Source organism: Schistocerca nitens, chromosome 10, assembly GCF_023898315.1.
Source record: "Schistocerca nitens isolate TAMUIC-IGC-003100 chromosome 10, iqSchNite1.1, whole genome shotgun sequence".
In the NCBI taxonomy this organism is placed as follows: Eukaryota; Metazoa; Arthropoda; class Insecta; order Orthoptera; family Acrididae; genus Schistocerca; species Schistocerca nitens.
This window is the reverse complement of record NC_064623.1, coordinates 93,660,715-93,675,162: the sequence shown is the minus strand read 5'-3', so window position 1 is coordinate 93,675,162 and position 14,448 is coordinate 93,660,715. Positions and strand designations below refer to the sequence as shown.

Sequence of the window (14,448 nt, the reverse complement as noted above, 5' to 3'; positions counted from 1 at the left end):
ATGTTTTCTTATACTGAGACAGAACTGTTATTTCACCAACATGGAGAAACGTATACGACGAGTTTTAGCGTCATGTAAAAATCTGCCAGAAAGCTAAGTCAGACACAACTTCACATATTCCTCCATTACATCCCATTGTACCTGTTAAATTGAGACATATGGGCGCTGTAGACATTTTTGGTCCGATTCCCAGAACTAATAGAGGTTTTTGTTACATTTTTGTCGCTGTTGAACTCACTTCAAAATTTGTTACCTTCACTCCGTTACGCAAAGCTACTGCTAAAACCGTTTCCAAAGCATTTATAAAACATTTTCTATTTCATGTAGGGCATGTGTTGAAAGTAATTTCCGACAATGGATCACAGTTTAGATCTGCTATATGGACACGTATGTTACGAGCTAGGAACATTTCTCCGATCTATATATCCAAGTACCATGCTTCTTCGATCCCTTGTGAACGATTAATGAAAGAAATTGGTAAACTGTGTAGAATATACTGCCATAAAAGACATATTGATTGGGACACACACATATTCTCATTCCAGGATGTAATTAATTCCATACCAAATGAATCTACTATGCTATATCCGTCTGTTATAATGAAAAATGTTGAACCACCTAACAAAATTAAAGAAATAGTAAACTTTCCCACATCTCGTCGACTACGACACCATGAAATAATTGACATTGCGCTGAACAACATCAAACGTGCCGCAGAGCGCCGGAGAAGACAGCAAAAACAGGTTTGTACACGCCGTGACTTTCACATTGGACAGAAGATATTAGTACGTACACACTATTTATCCAATAGAGCAAAAGGTAGGTGCAGCAAATTTGAACTTCTATACGCAGGTCCGTATCGGATTCGCAGCATTCCTCACCCCAATGTTGTACACGTCGAAACTTTGAGAACCAGAAAATCCAAAGGAAACCACCACATATCGAATATCAAATCTTTTATTGAATGAAGATACTTTATGAATTATCATACTGTAATGCCATTTCCTAATTTTTTATGATCACTTATGCAATTATATTCACATGAATACTTACTGATGATTCTCGTATTTTTTCTTGGCAAGGACCCGGCAAGGTAAGGTTAGCAGGTCGCTCTTCTTGTCGTTACACATCAGACCGTGCATGTTTTTTAGATGAACTTACACATTTTATGACCATTTATGCAATTATATTTATGTGACTACTTACTGATGATTGTCGTATTTTTTCTTGGCAAGTGCCCGGCAAGATGAGGTTAGCAGGTCGCTCTTCTTGTCGTTACACATCAGACCGTGCACATTTTTTCAGAGAAACTTATGTATCTTATGAATAATTATGCAATTTTATCTAGTGACATATTAATTTTATTAAATTCTCTCTCCATTAAAGTCTTTAATTCTCGCCTCTATTAACTACACAACATACAAGCTAAACACAAAGAAGGTCACATTTCTTGTCATTACTTTTTTATGTATATATGATTGTCTTCCTGTTTTGTTTGTATGCACTGTGAAATAGTTAAGATATAGCAAACACCAGTTGACTTTGACATTTTTGCCTTATGATATCACAACATCGTGACTATTTATACATTTTTTTTTTTTTTGCTGCTACATTGTGATACTCTGTGTACATTTTTTGCATCTGAACACTGTCTATGTTTTTCACATATTACGTTTTCTGTCATGCTATGCTGTATGCTCAATTATGTTACTATAAACCAGTTTCTATTTAGTGAGTATATGATTTAACTGCAAGACATTAATCTTTGTTCAGCATTTTCAGAAAGAAATAACGTGTAAAAGAAATAAATTAAACAGAAATGGGAATTTCACCTTCGGAATGAACGAAAGAAGATGCAACAACCTCGTGAGGAAGAGTAAATGGATCAGGATAAACAAGCATTAACAAGAATATACTATACACATCGTAGAATAGCAGTCTTTACTAATTTTTTCTTTCAGAATACAAGGCGATTGATGCAGGCTGTCAGACAGAACTACACATCTTAGTTTTAGTGATGAAATATGCTAGAAATAAGGAATAGTCGTGTAATGAGTAATGAAGTGACTTTTTTTTTGCAGATGATAATGAATGGTGATGAATAGTGATGAAGAATATGCTACTATGGATAATGAAGTTTTTCTTTACAGGTGATGATAATAATGGAGTTATGATAATATAGATAATGAAGTGATGGATAATGAAGTTTTTTTTTTTACAGATGAGGATAATGTTGAAGTTATGTATTTATGCTATGTAGTTATTTTAGTATTTGTTGCAGTTCGTTTTGACAGTATGTGTTATATTGCATAGTATGATGACTGAAGGTTTTGGAAAGGACAGCTAGGGAACACATTTTTTTTATACACATTTCACTACCTGTTAATTCGAAGTTCACTACTTTCCAGCGTAAAATGCGTTTCTTCTTTCAGTTTAATAATCCATTTTTGTATATTTTGCAGGAGAAATTATTTATGAAATTAATGTGCTATAAGCAGTTGTTCATTAAACCTATGTCATTTATGAATGTGATTACATATACTCTACTTGTTTCATAATCTTGCTACAGCTGCCTCATGAGGAATGACGTTTCACATCTTCATTTGCAGCAACAACTCAAAAGCAAATATTTTCATTCTCCAGTAATTACGCAACGCAATGCATTGCTAGAAAAAAAATAATGCTTTGTAAATGGCCAATGAATGCCAATGATTACTATAATTAGATTAATTATGAACATTATTCTGTAATACTATGTCATTTATTACCTCCTGTTTTCAATGATGACCTTTGATGGTTTATAATTAGGCAATGAGTGCCAATGTTCTCTGTAAAATGACTCATGAATATTATTATGTAATACTATGTCATTTATTACCCCAGATTCGAGCGTGCGGGACTTGTTCTCTGATACTGCGGTTGGCGCGGAATTTGCAATGCAAGAGGAAATTGGGAAATTGTAGCCTACTTCATTTACTGACCAACGATTCCGAGTGTTAACTCCGCTGTTGCTGCGGTTGTGCGGCGCATGCTCTACAGACAGCATGCGATGCCTCGTGGCGATATGCTGATGCCTCGCCGCGCCGGTTAGCAGTCACATGATCCCTGAGCCAGGCTGCGCCAACAATTAGGCAGCAGCTGGCGCCACGAACTCAGGACCAACGGTGTGTGGGGCGAAGAACGCCCACAGGGGCATCTATCAGCTTTCTCTGTGACGCTCCCGTGTCTCTCATTCCAGTGATTCGTCTTATCTCAACGTGCTGTATACTGAGGTCGCAAAAAATCACGGAATAGCGGCACGCACATATGCAGTAGGCGGTATTATCGCGTACGCAACGTATAAAAGGGCAGAGCATAGGCGGAGCCGTCATTTGTACTCAGGTGTATCACGTCAAAAAGTTTCCGACGTAATCATTGCCGCAAGATGGGAATCAACAGACTTCGAAACTTCCTGGCAGATTAAAACTATGTGCCGGACCGAGACTCGAACTCGGGACCTTTGCCTTTTGCGGGCAAGTGCTCTACCAACTGAGCTACCCAAGCACGACTCACGCCCCGTCCTCACAGCTTTACTTCTGCCAGTACCTCATCTCCTACCTTTCAAACTTCACAGAGGCTCTCCTGCATACCTTGCAGAACTAGCACTCCTGGAAGAAAGGATATTGCGGAGACATGGCTTAGCCACAGCCTGGGGATTGCTTCTCGAATGAAATTTTCACTCTACAGCGGAGTGTGCGCTGATATGAAACTTCCTGGCGGGTTAAAACTGTGTGCCAGACCGAGACTCGAACTCGTGTTTGGGTAGCTGTGAAAATTTCGTTCTAGAAACAGCCCCCAGGCTGTGGCTAAGCCATGTCTCTGCAATATCCTTTCTTCCAGGATTGCTAGTTCTGCAAGATTCGCAGGAGAGCTTCTGTGAAGTTTGAAAGGTAGGAGATGAGGTACTGGCAGAAGTAAAGCTGTGAGGACGGGGCGTGAGTCGTGCTTGGGTAGCTCAGTTGGTAGAGCACTTGCCCGCAAAAGGCAAAGGTCCCGAGTTCGAGTCTCGGTCCGGCACACAGTTTTAATCTGCCAGGAAGTTTCATATCAGCGCACACTCCGCTGTAGAGTGAAAATTTCATTCTAGAATCAGACTTCGAAGCCGGCTTAGTTGGCCGAACGGTTCTAGGCGCTACAGTCTGGAACCGCGCGACCCCTACGGTAGTTGCAGCTAGACGCATCGGACATTCCATTTCCAAAATCTTTAGGGGATTCAATATTGTGAGATCCACAGTGTCTCACCACAGCCAAAGCATTGGCTGACGGCCTCCACTTAACGACCGAAAGCAGCGGCGTTTGCGTAGAGTTGTCAGTGTTAACAGACAAGCAACACTGTGTCAAATAACAGCACGTATCGACGAGAAACGTAAACCAAACGAATCCGATTGGACAGTGCGGCGAAAAGTGGCGTTGATGGACTATGGCTGCAGACGACCGACCCGAGTGCCTTTTCTAACAGCACGACATGGCCTGCAGCGCCTCTTCGCCTTGTGACCACATCGGTTGGACCCTGTCGACTGGAAAAACGTGGCCTGGCCAGGTGAGCCCCGATTTCAGATGGTAAGAGCTGATAGCAGGGTTCGAGTGTAGCGAAGATCCCTCGAAGCCATGGACCCAACTTGTCAACAAGGCACTGTGCAAACTGGTCGTGGCTCCAGAATGGTGTGGGCAAGGTTCACATGGAATGGACTGGGTCCTCTGGTCCAAGTGAACCGATCATTGACTGGAAGCGTTTATGTTGGGCTTCTTGGAGACTATTTGCAGCCATTCATGTACATATTCCCAAACAGCAATGGAATTTTTATAGATTACAATGCGTCATGTCACCAGCCGACAATTGTTGGTGACTGGACAATTCGAACGAATGATTTGTCACTCCGAGAGCCCGACATGAATCTCTTCGAACATCATGAAACATAATCAAGATGTCAGTTTGTGCACAAAATCCTGCACTGCAACACTTTCGCAGTTACGGACGGTATATTTCAGTATTTCTGCAGGTGACTTCCAACGACTTGTTGAGACCATCATATAGCCAGATGCTGCACTACAACGGGCAACAGAAGGTTCGACACGATGTCAGGTTGCATCCAATGACCCCTGTCACTTTAGCGTAGATGGTGATTATCTCGCGTGGACGGCTTCTGGGCCGGCCGTTGGGGCCGAGCGGTTCTAGTCGCGTCAGTCCGGAACCGCACTGCTGCTACTGTCGCAGGTTCGAATCCTGCCTCGGGCATTGATGTGAGCGCTGTCCTTAGGTTAGTTAGGTTTAAGTAGTTCTAAGTCTAGGGGACTGATGACCTCAGATATTAAGTCCCATAGTGCTCAGAGCCATTTGAACCATTTGAACAGCTTCTGGGCACTTTGCGTTGCGATCTCCATATGAAACGATCCAGTAACATTAGGTAAGGCCATGGCCTCACGTCATTCACAGCAGCGGACAGAGTTGAAAACAAATAAGGCGCCAGGTCCAGATGAAATACCAGTTCGATATTGCAGAGAGTACTCAGCGCCATTGACCCATTGTTGAGCGTGTGTTTATTGCGAATTTCTCGCCCAGCGCAAAGTTCATACCGACCGGAAAAAATCGCAATGTGTCTTTCAGATCAATATCCTTAACACTTGTTTGCTGCATAGTCCAAGAAACACATTCTGATTTCGAATATATTAAATTTCCTTAAGAGGATAAAGCTTTTTCCCACAAATGAGAACGGATTTAGAAAGCAAACTTACAAATCATAGTGGAGAGCAACAGGCAGATTCCATATTTCCATATTTCTAGATTTCCGGAAAGCGTTTGAGACGGAACCCCACTGCAGACTGTTGACGCAGATCCGAGCATACGGTTTGTGAATGACTCGAAGACTTCTTAAGTAACAGAACCCAGTACATCTACATCTACATGATTACTCTGCAATTCACATTTAAGTGCTTGGCAGAGGATTCGTCGAACCACAATCATACTATCTCTCTACCATTCCACTCCCGAACAGCGCGCGGGAAAAACGAACACCTAAACCTTTCTGTTCGAGCTCTGATTTCTCTTATTTTATTTTGATGATCATTCCTACCTATGTATGTTGGGCTCAACAAAATATTTTCGCATTCGGAAGAGAAAGTTCGTGACTGAAATTTCGTAAATAGGTCTCGCCACGAAGAAAAACGTCTTTGCTTTACTGACTTCCATCCCAACTCGCGTATCATATCTGCCACACTCTCTCCCCTATTACGTGATAATACAAAACGAGCTGCCCTTTTTTGCACTCTTTCGATGTCCTCCGTCAATCCCATCTGGTAAGGATCCCACACCGCGCAGCAATATTCTAACAGAGGACGAACGAGTGTAGTGTAAGCTGTCTCTTTAGTAGACTTCTTGCATCTTCTAAGTGTCCTGCCAATGAAACGCAACCTTTGGCTCGCCTTCTCCACAATATTATCTATGTTGTCTTTCCAACTGAAGTTGTTCGTAATTTTAACACCCAGGTACTTAGTTGAATTGACAGCCTCGAGAATTGTACTATTTATCGAGTAATCGAATTCCAACGGATATATTTTGGAACTCATGTGGATCACCTCACACTTTTCGTTATTTAGCGTCAACTGCCACCTGCCACACCATACAGCAATCTTTTCAAACTCGCTTTGCAACTGATACTGGTCTTCGGATGACCTTACTAGACGGTAAATTACAGCATCATCTCCGAACAACCTAAGAGAACTGCTCAGATTGTCACTCAGGTCATTTATATAGATCAGGAACAGCAGAGGTCCCAGGACGCTTCCCTGGGGAACACCTGATATCACTTCAGTTTTACTCGATGATTTGCCGTGTATTACTACGAACTGCGACCTTCCTGACAGGAAATCATGAATCCACTCGCACAACTGAGACGATACCCCATAGGCCTGCAGCTTGATTAGAAGTCGCTTGTGAGGAACGGTGTCAAAAGCTTTCCAGAAATCTAGAAATACGGAATCAACTTGTCAATGGTGAATTTATCTGAAACAAGGGTATCATCAGGAGTGCCCTAGGGAAATGTGATAAGACTGCTCTTATTCTGTATATATTTCTTTTTTTGCAAGTTAAGGGTAGAATGGTCTGGGGTTTAATTAGAACACTGTGACACTTCAGAATAGCTGGGTGTTGTGTGCATACTGTAAGACCTTCGGTACACACACCATGAGATTATTTGACTTGTCGCTCTAGCGAAGTAGGCGAGTGTCAGTAATATGTCTCGTGGTCTTATCGTGGCGTGTTTATCTTCTGCCATTAGGTTAGACGATAGAAATGCCACTTGCACGCTTAGAGTAGCAGATTGACGGTGACCAACTTTAAACAGAACTTGATTAATTTTCACACACATTTATTAAAATAATAAAAATCATAGACATTACGTAACTTGATTCTGGATGCTGTTTGCAACTGACAATCTGAAGTTCCTTTGGTCTTGGTACATTAATCTTATTCTCACATATATCTGATACTTGACAAAGTGTCTGTTCATTTCTCTTCATGGCTATGTACAGGAATATGATAATCTTATTAGGCGCAAACTGAAATTTGACTATAGACTAATGCAGACTCGTACAGACTGGTACAGACTAATGCAGACTGATGCAGACTAATGCAGACTGACTGATCGGAGGTCTGTACACTCGTTATAATACCTCGAGCGTTCAGGTATCACTGCGCGAGTGTGATCCGCGAGGAGAAAAGGTTCTACGTTAGCAGCAATCTCATTGGCTGCGTTACATATTAATACGCGGATTGGCGGAAGCAGAATTTGGTCCGTCTCTAAGACAGCGCCATCGTAATGCGAAGACGGACGAGCGCTGCGCCTGCGCTGTTGTGCTTAGCGGGGCGCGCTCTAGTGGGAAAGTTGTGTACGAACTGACTACGCGGAACTATGTACACAATACTGGGAATACACTTCACATTTATCTAACTTTCAAAAACACTGCATGAATTTCAAACCAAAAGTCTCCACCAGGAACAACCTACAGAGGAAACTACCCGGATCACAGTGGGGCTGTCTAGATGAAACCATGCGAACTTCTGCACTGGCATTAAGCTACTCTGGTGCGGAGTATGCCTGTCCTGTTTGCTATAAGTCAGCACGTACCAAACAGGTGGATATTGCCATAAACGACACATGCCGAATTATAACAGACTGCTTGAATTCAACTCCTCTCGAATGGCTCTTCCACCTTGCAGGAACTGCATCACCTGTTCTAACAGAAACAGCAGCAAACAGAGAAGGGACAAAACTGGAGCAGGAAAAACGCACCCTATGAATGGGCAACTACCTACAATGACTAAGATCAAGGTGAAGTTTCTTCAGTGCATTGGGAAACCAACAACCATGGATTAAAAGCCAGGCTGCAACTGTGGAGGGCCGAGACATCCAGCCCTCCTGATTATAAAAGATTTTCAGGATCTTTACCGCCTGGTCAAGATGAGAATTGGCCAATGTGGAAGTCCTTGAATAGTCTGAGGTCAGGAGTGGGCAGAACACGGGTTAACCTGGCAAAATGGGGATACATTGAAGAAAACAAAACCCAATATGACTGTGGGGAAGGACACACTGTTCAACATATTTAAGAACCTTAAACATTGCAGGGCGTCAGCAATCGTTGGTTAATATATTAAAAAACTAAAACCCGCCTCGATTGCGAAAAAAGCACTTAGTGTTAACCCAGGTTTCAGCGTAGAAAACTACACCTTCTTCAGAACAACAATAAAACCCACAAGTGCCTAAGAAGACCTTTGTCATGGCCCACCGAACATAGGCCGCTGTGAGGTGGAGCGTACACTATTAAGTAGTGGTTTTTGATTTTGTACATATGTACTGTTTGTGTTTCCTTTTCTTTTTCGTTTATAAATGTATAGCTATGGTGTTCTTTTAATCATTGACATGGGTCTTCTTAGGCATTTGTTGGTTTTATTGTTGTTCTCAAGAAGGTGTAGTTATCTAGGCCGAAACCTGGGTTAACACTAGGTGCTTTTTTCGCAATAGAGGCGGGTATTAGTTTTTTCATGTTCAACATATGCTTCAATATCGACGGTGTCCAGCCACCTGCACAGGAGATGACCTTCCTGATACGAGAATAATAATAGTTCTCTCTCTCTCTCTCTCTCTCTCTCTCTATATATATATATATATATATATATATATACACACATAGAAATGTGTCGTCGTTGAGTGATTGTAGGAATATGCAAGATGAGTTAGAAAAAAATTCTAGTTCGTATGATTTACTTGTTCTAAATATAGAGAAATGAAAGTTAATGCGAATGAATAGGAAGAAACCTGCAGTGTTCAAATACAGTATTAGAGGTGTGCTGCTTTACACAGTCACGTCGATTAGATACATTGCCGTAACGTTGCAAGGGAATATGAAACGGAAAGAGCTTGTAACAATAGTAGGACAGAAGGCGAAATTTCGAATTCAGTTTACTTCAAGAATTTTGGGAAAGTACAGCTCATCTCGTACAAAGGAAACCGCATGTGGAATACTAGTGTCACCAACTGTTGAGTACTGGTCGAATGTTTGGGATCTCACCAGGCTGAATTTAAGGAACACATCGAAAAAATTCAGGAGTTTGCAGCTAGGTTCGTTGCCAGCACGCAAGTATCATGGAGATAGCCCTCCTGGCTAACCGTGTGGTCTAACGAGCTGCTCACCGAGTGGGAAGGCGAGCTGGTCTCCGGCAGGAAACCACCCGGCGGATTAATGTGGAGGTCCAGTGTGCCGGCCAGCCTGTGGATCGTTTTTAAGGCGGTTTTCCATCTACCTCGCTGGATGCGGGATGGTTTTCCTTATTCCGCCTCAGTTACACTGTGTCGGCGATTGCTGCGCAAACACCATTTCCACATACGCGTACACAACACTTACTCTCCCACGCAAACATTCGGGGTTACACTCGTCTGGTATGGGATGTTTCTCAGGAAGTCCACTGGGGGCCAAGCCGCACAGTAACCCTTGGATCGGTGTGGGGTGGCGGTGGGGGGGGGGGGGGGGGGGAAGGGGGGAGGGGGAGGGGGAGGTAGACTGCTGTGGCCTGCTATGAGGTTGTGAACCACTGAGACCTACGGTGGGACGAAGCCTCTCCGTCGTATCTAGGTCCCCAGTTTAATACATACATTACAGAGATGCTTCTTGAACTCTAATGGGAAGAAAGGAACAAGGGAAGATGACGCTCTTCTCGCAAGGAACTACTGTGGAAATTGACAGAAACGGCATTTGAGGCCGTCTGCAGAACGTTTCTACTGCCGCCAACGCACATTTCCCGCAGGGATGGCGAAGATAAGCTGCGAGAAATTAGGGCACTTGCGGGTGCTCCAAACAGTCCTTTAGTCGCTTCTCCCAAACTCCATTTGCGAGTGCAACATGGAACGAAATGACTAGTAATGGTATGTCATGCCCTCCAACATGCACTGCACTATGCATGTTGATGTAGGATGGCCTTTTTGTCTGTACTGTAAGTACTGAAGTTCACATAAGCATGAAACTTTAATCAACATATCAAAAAAGCACGTAAATATTGGAGTTTCAGTCGGTAGTGTTCGGTAATGGCGTTCACAGCGTAACGCTTTCCATTTCCGTCAGTGCAGGTGATGACTTTGCTGTTTCAGTGGTGGTGGACATGGCTCTGCTGGTGGTCAACCTGGCGATGGCTGCGTGGGGGCGAGATCTGTACGGTCGCGATCTGCCCAAGATCGTACTCACGAGCATCCGGCGACTGAGTGGGGACGCCACCACTTCGCCACAGACTTCACCACGCCACACCCGACATGCGCCCGCCATAGTAGCCGCCTACCTCTGCTCCTCGCAAGACATCGCACCACGTCCAGCAAGCCTCTGTCGTGACTATAAACTGGGAATGGTGCCTCTACACGCAAGATTGTTCCATATTGGGCTTAAATGACTACCTGCCACCATAGCTGTCTGGAGGACCTCTACTTGACAGAAAAGATCACGATAACCACCTGACCTCACTACAACAGTGTTCACTGAACCTACCCAAGACATTGTAATTATCCAGTAGAAAAGGTGGCCAACCACTTCATATGACTTTCAGTCGTCGACAAAACTCACTTAGCCCACCCAGACATTGCAACTGGCCAGTAGAGTTTGTGGTAAACTACTCTACATGAGTTTTGAAAGTGGTCAAAGCTGCGTACTTCCATATTAGCATCCAACTGGTTTTCTGTCTCAATAAGTTACTCTCTCCCAAAATTAGCACCCACAGTCGCGGAGAGGGAATAATAGAACCACCACAAAGGCATCATGACACCATTCTTCGCTATCGTCTCTCATAGTAGTCCCATAGAAGGAATGGTCCTCCACTTCAGTAATATTATGACGCTAGTATTAGGCAACTGCCTACATGGATGACAGGTCTTGTCCACATAGCACCAGGTACTCTCAACTGCCCTGTATCACCACACCTATGAAGCAGCATGTACGTACATTTCCATGTGACTGTCAACTTCTCCATTGTTGTATTTGCTAGTGAGGGAAGGTGGCTGCACTGCACAGACATTACACCCTCAAAGTCAATCAACATCAGTCATAGTAGCCACGTAGTGGTGGTTATTACTTGACTATATGAACACTATGAACAGACTGAGCTGTCTTCTATCGTAAATGATGTCTATCACGTTCATGACTGTTCTGAAGGCATTGCAAAGTCAGACTAACATGGCCACTATCATAGTGGCTGCCCGTAATTGTGTCTCTATATTAAAGATATCACAACACTTTATGTAGCTTGTCCCAGTAATAGCAGACACATAAGCTTCACTCTAATCATCATGTTGCAGTTTACTGACATCCATCTGTGCAGGTGCCTAAGGTCGGTGATTTACTTGACAGTTCAGATGCAGGTGGTCCCCATGTTAGAAGCTGTCTAGTGTCGATAGTCCAGGATGGACTTAGCAGGTGCCAGTTACACTAGCCACCTATTGGACACGTTTGTTGAGTAAGCATCCCCACACTTGGCACAGCTAGTCCCCAGGTTCAGACACCCCTGCAGAGGACAGTGGTTCGACTATGCAGGCATCAGCTCACTCAACTTACCTTGCTGTGTCATAGTTGGCACCTAGCAAGGCCTATAATTCCATACCAAAGTTATCACTATGCTAGACTTGCCTCATTAAAAATAGGTAGTGCTTGTGGCTGCTCTCCTCCAAAGACATGGAAATGCCAGCTGCTTTTGGGCCCCACAATAAAAACCGCTCAGTAGAGATACTGACAAGCACCCACTTGGCAATTTTGGTTTAGTTCAAAAGTTTCACCAGTCCGGACAGCTGCACTCCATCACTGCAGGTGCCCAGGCGGAATGGTGGCTCTACTCTAAAGACATCACCACACTTGGCGATCATTGGGGATGAAGTGAATGTGATGGCGTCGCTGCATTACATTGACATGATCCCCCCTCCTTCGCCGCCCCCCCCCCCCATTCCTCTGAAGGGAGTAGCTAGTACCTTGCCAGGATGCTGGTAATACTATAACACAATCTATCCTGACGCAGGACACAGATTGTTCCTGTGATAGCAGTTACTACACAGTGGCTACCTAGTTGTGATGATACATCCACTTCAGGGACATCGTGATACAAAACAAATGTCTTCGTTGATACGGAAGTTACTGAAATCATATCCTGAGAGCCACTTCAACACACATTTTCAGGACGAAGAAGTGCCAAACTGTGTGTTTGTGCTGGACTTAGGATACGGAGATACTGGGACTATCATCGTGAAAAATGTGCATGTGACTGTGTTTCCAGTATACATACATTCTCGTAAGCTACAATACTGCTCTAAATTTAATTTATTATCGTATTTGTCTTCTGTAGTAAAGATGTGGAAAATAACACATAGTTGTCTGCAAACCTCTACTTTTCTATATTTTTAATGTCTAAACTTATTTTTCAGCTTTTCACGTCTGTGTAAGCAAGACAAAGCTTCATAAACCATTTCGAGGATTGCAAGACAATCCCAAACGGTGATAAAGCCTCCACAACCTCCTAATCACCACCACATTGCTATATTTTGATGTAATAGTGAACCGTTCCTAATTTAGTTGGAAGTTGCTAACAGAACAATTTTTGGTTCGCTCAAAATTTAATTTAGAAGTATATAAAAGAATTTGACTGACTTGGTTCTGAACAATAGTACTAGCCTGAAACACACACACACACACACACACACACACACACACACACACACACACACACACACACACACACACAACAAAAATCGAGACTTCTCGCACTACTGAAGCACTTTTATGTCTTTGCATATCAGTGACGCGACTGGTTTCTTGAGCTTGAAGGAGGAGGTCATTAGAGACGGAGCGCAAGCTCAGGTGAGGGAAGGATGGGGAAGGAAATCGGCCGTACCCTTTCAAAGGAACCATCCCGGCATTTGCCTGAAGCGATTTAGGGAAATCACGGAAAACCTAAATCAGGATGGCCGGAGACGGGATTGAACCGTCGTCCTCCCGAATGCGAGTTCAGTGTGCTAACCACTGCGCCACCTCGCTCGGTTTTCTTGAGCTTGAACTCTATCCTTACGTGAAGACCAGTTCAATCAGCATCAATCTTCTGAGCGGTAGTACACAGACAGGTTGATACAGACTTGTCGTCACTCACTGCTGTTCTTGTTCAATCCCCCTCATGCAGAAGCTCCAATACAAGCGACAAGAGAATAGTATTCAGATTTACCTGCTCTGTTGGCCATTCGAACTGCAACTCTATAAACGAACGGAAATAATGAAATTTTTGTTATTGTGCCTACACCGTAAGCTAGGAAGAATACACACATATTATAATAATGGATGCATATATGTACAAATGTATATAAATTCCACATCTTCACTGAAAATACATGACCATTTTTAACTAACTTGGTACATATATCAGTTACTATCTGGAAAGAACTGTTGTAGGGGTAAAACCCACCTGCCTATGAAAGAGGTGGGAGTGGGATGAAAAGACAGTGTAGCCCACTATGCGCAAATACCCACATTTTATTCATCCAGTATTTGAGAATGAGAATACGTAGTGACTTGCGACAAGCATTACACACAATATCAAGATTTTACGATATTTCTCTGACAACCCCCACAAATGATGAATGGATTAAAGGTTTATCACTTGATACATTTTCGCTGTTCATGAATCAGAACTGCAACATGAAGCGTAACATTCCATTTTTATTACTTGTTTGATACCAACACTATTCAGAACACGTTTCACAGACAGTAGCTACACTACGTGATCAAAAGTATCCGGACAGTCCAAAAACATACGTTTTTCAGAGTAGGTGCATTGTGCTGCCAGGTACTCCATATCAGCGACCTCAGTAGAGAGCACAAATGGGGAAGTCACGGAATTCGAAC

General features: G+C 43.2%; 2 non-coding genes across 2 annotated transcripts; one reads left to right on the top strand and one right to left on the bottom strand.

The window, feature by feature from the left end:
• Positions 1-3,469: 3,469 nt before the first annotated feature.
• Trnal-caa (transfer RNA leucine (anticodon CAA)) lies at positions 3,470-3,544 on the bottom strand. The gene has a single exon. It is a non-coding gene; the product is annotated as a tRNA-Leu (tRNA).
• A 438-nt stretch (positions 3,545-3,982) lies between these two features.
• Positions 3,983-4,057, top strand: Trnal-caa (transfer RNA leucine (anticodon CAA)). The gene has a single exon. It is a non-coding gene; the product is annotated as a tRNA-Leu (tRNA).
• Positions 4,058-14,448: the final 10,391 nt, after the last annotated feature.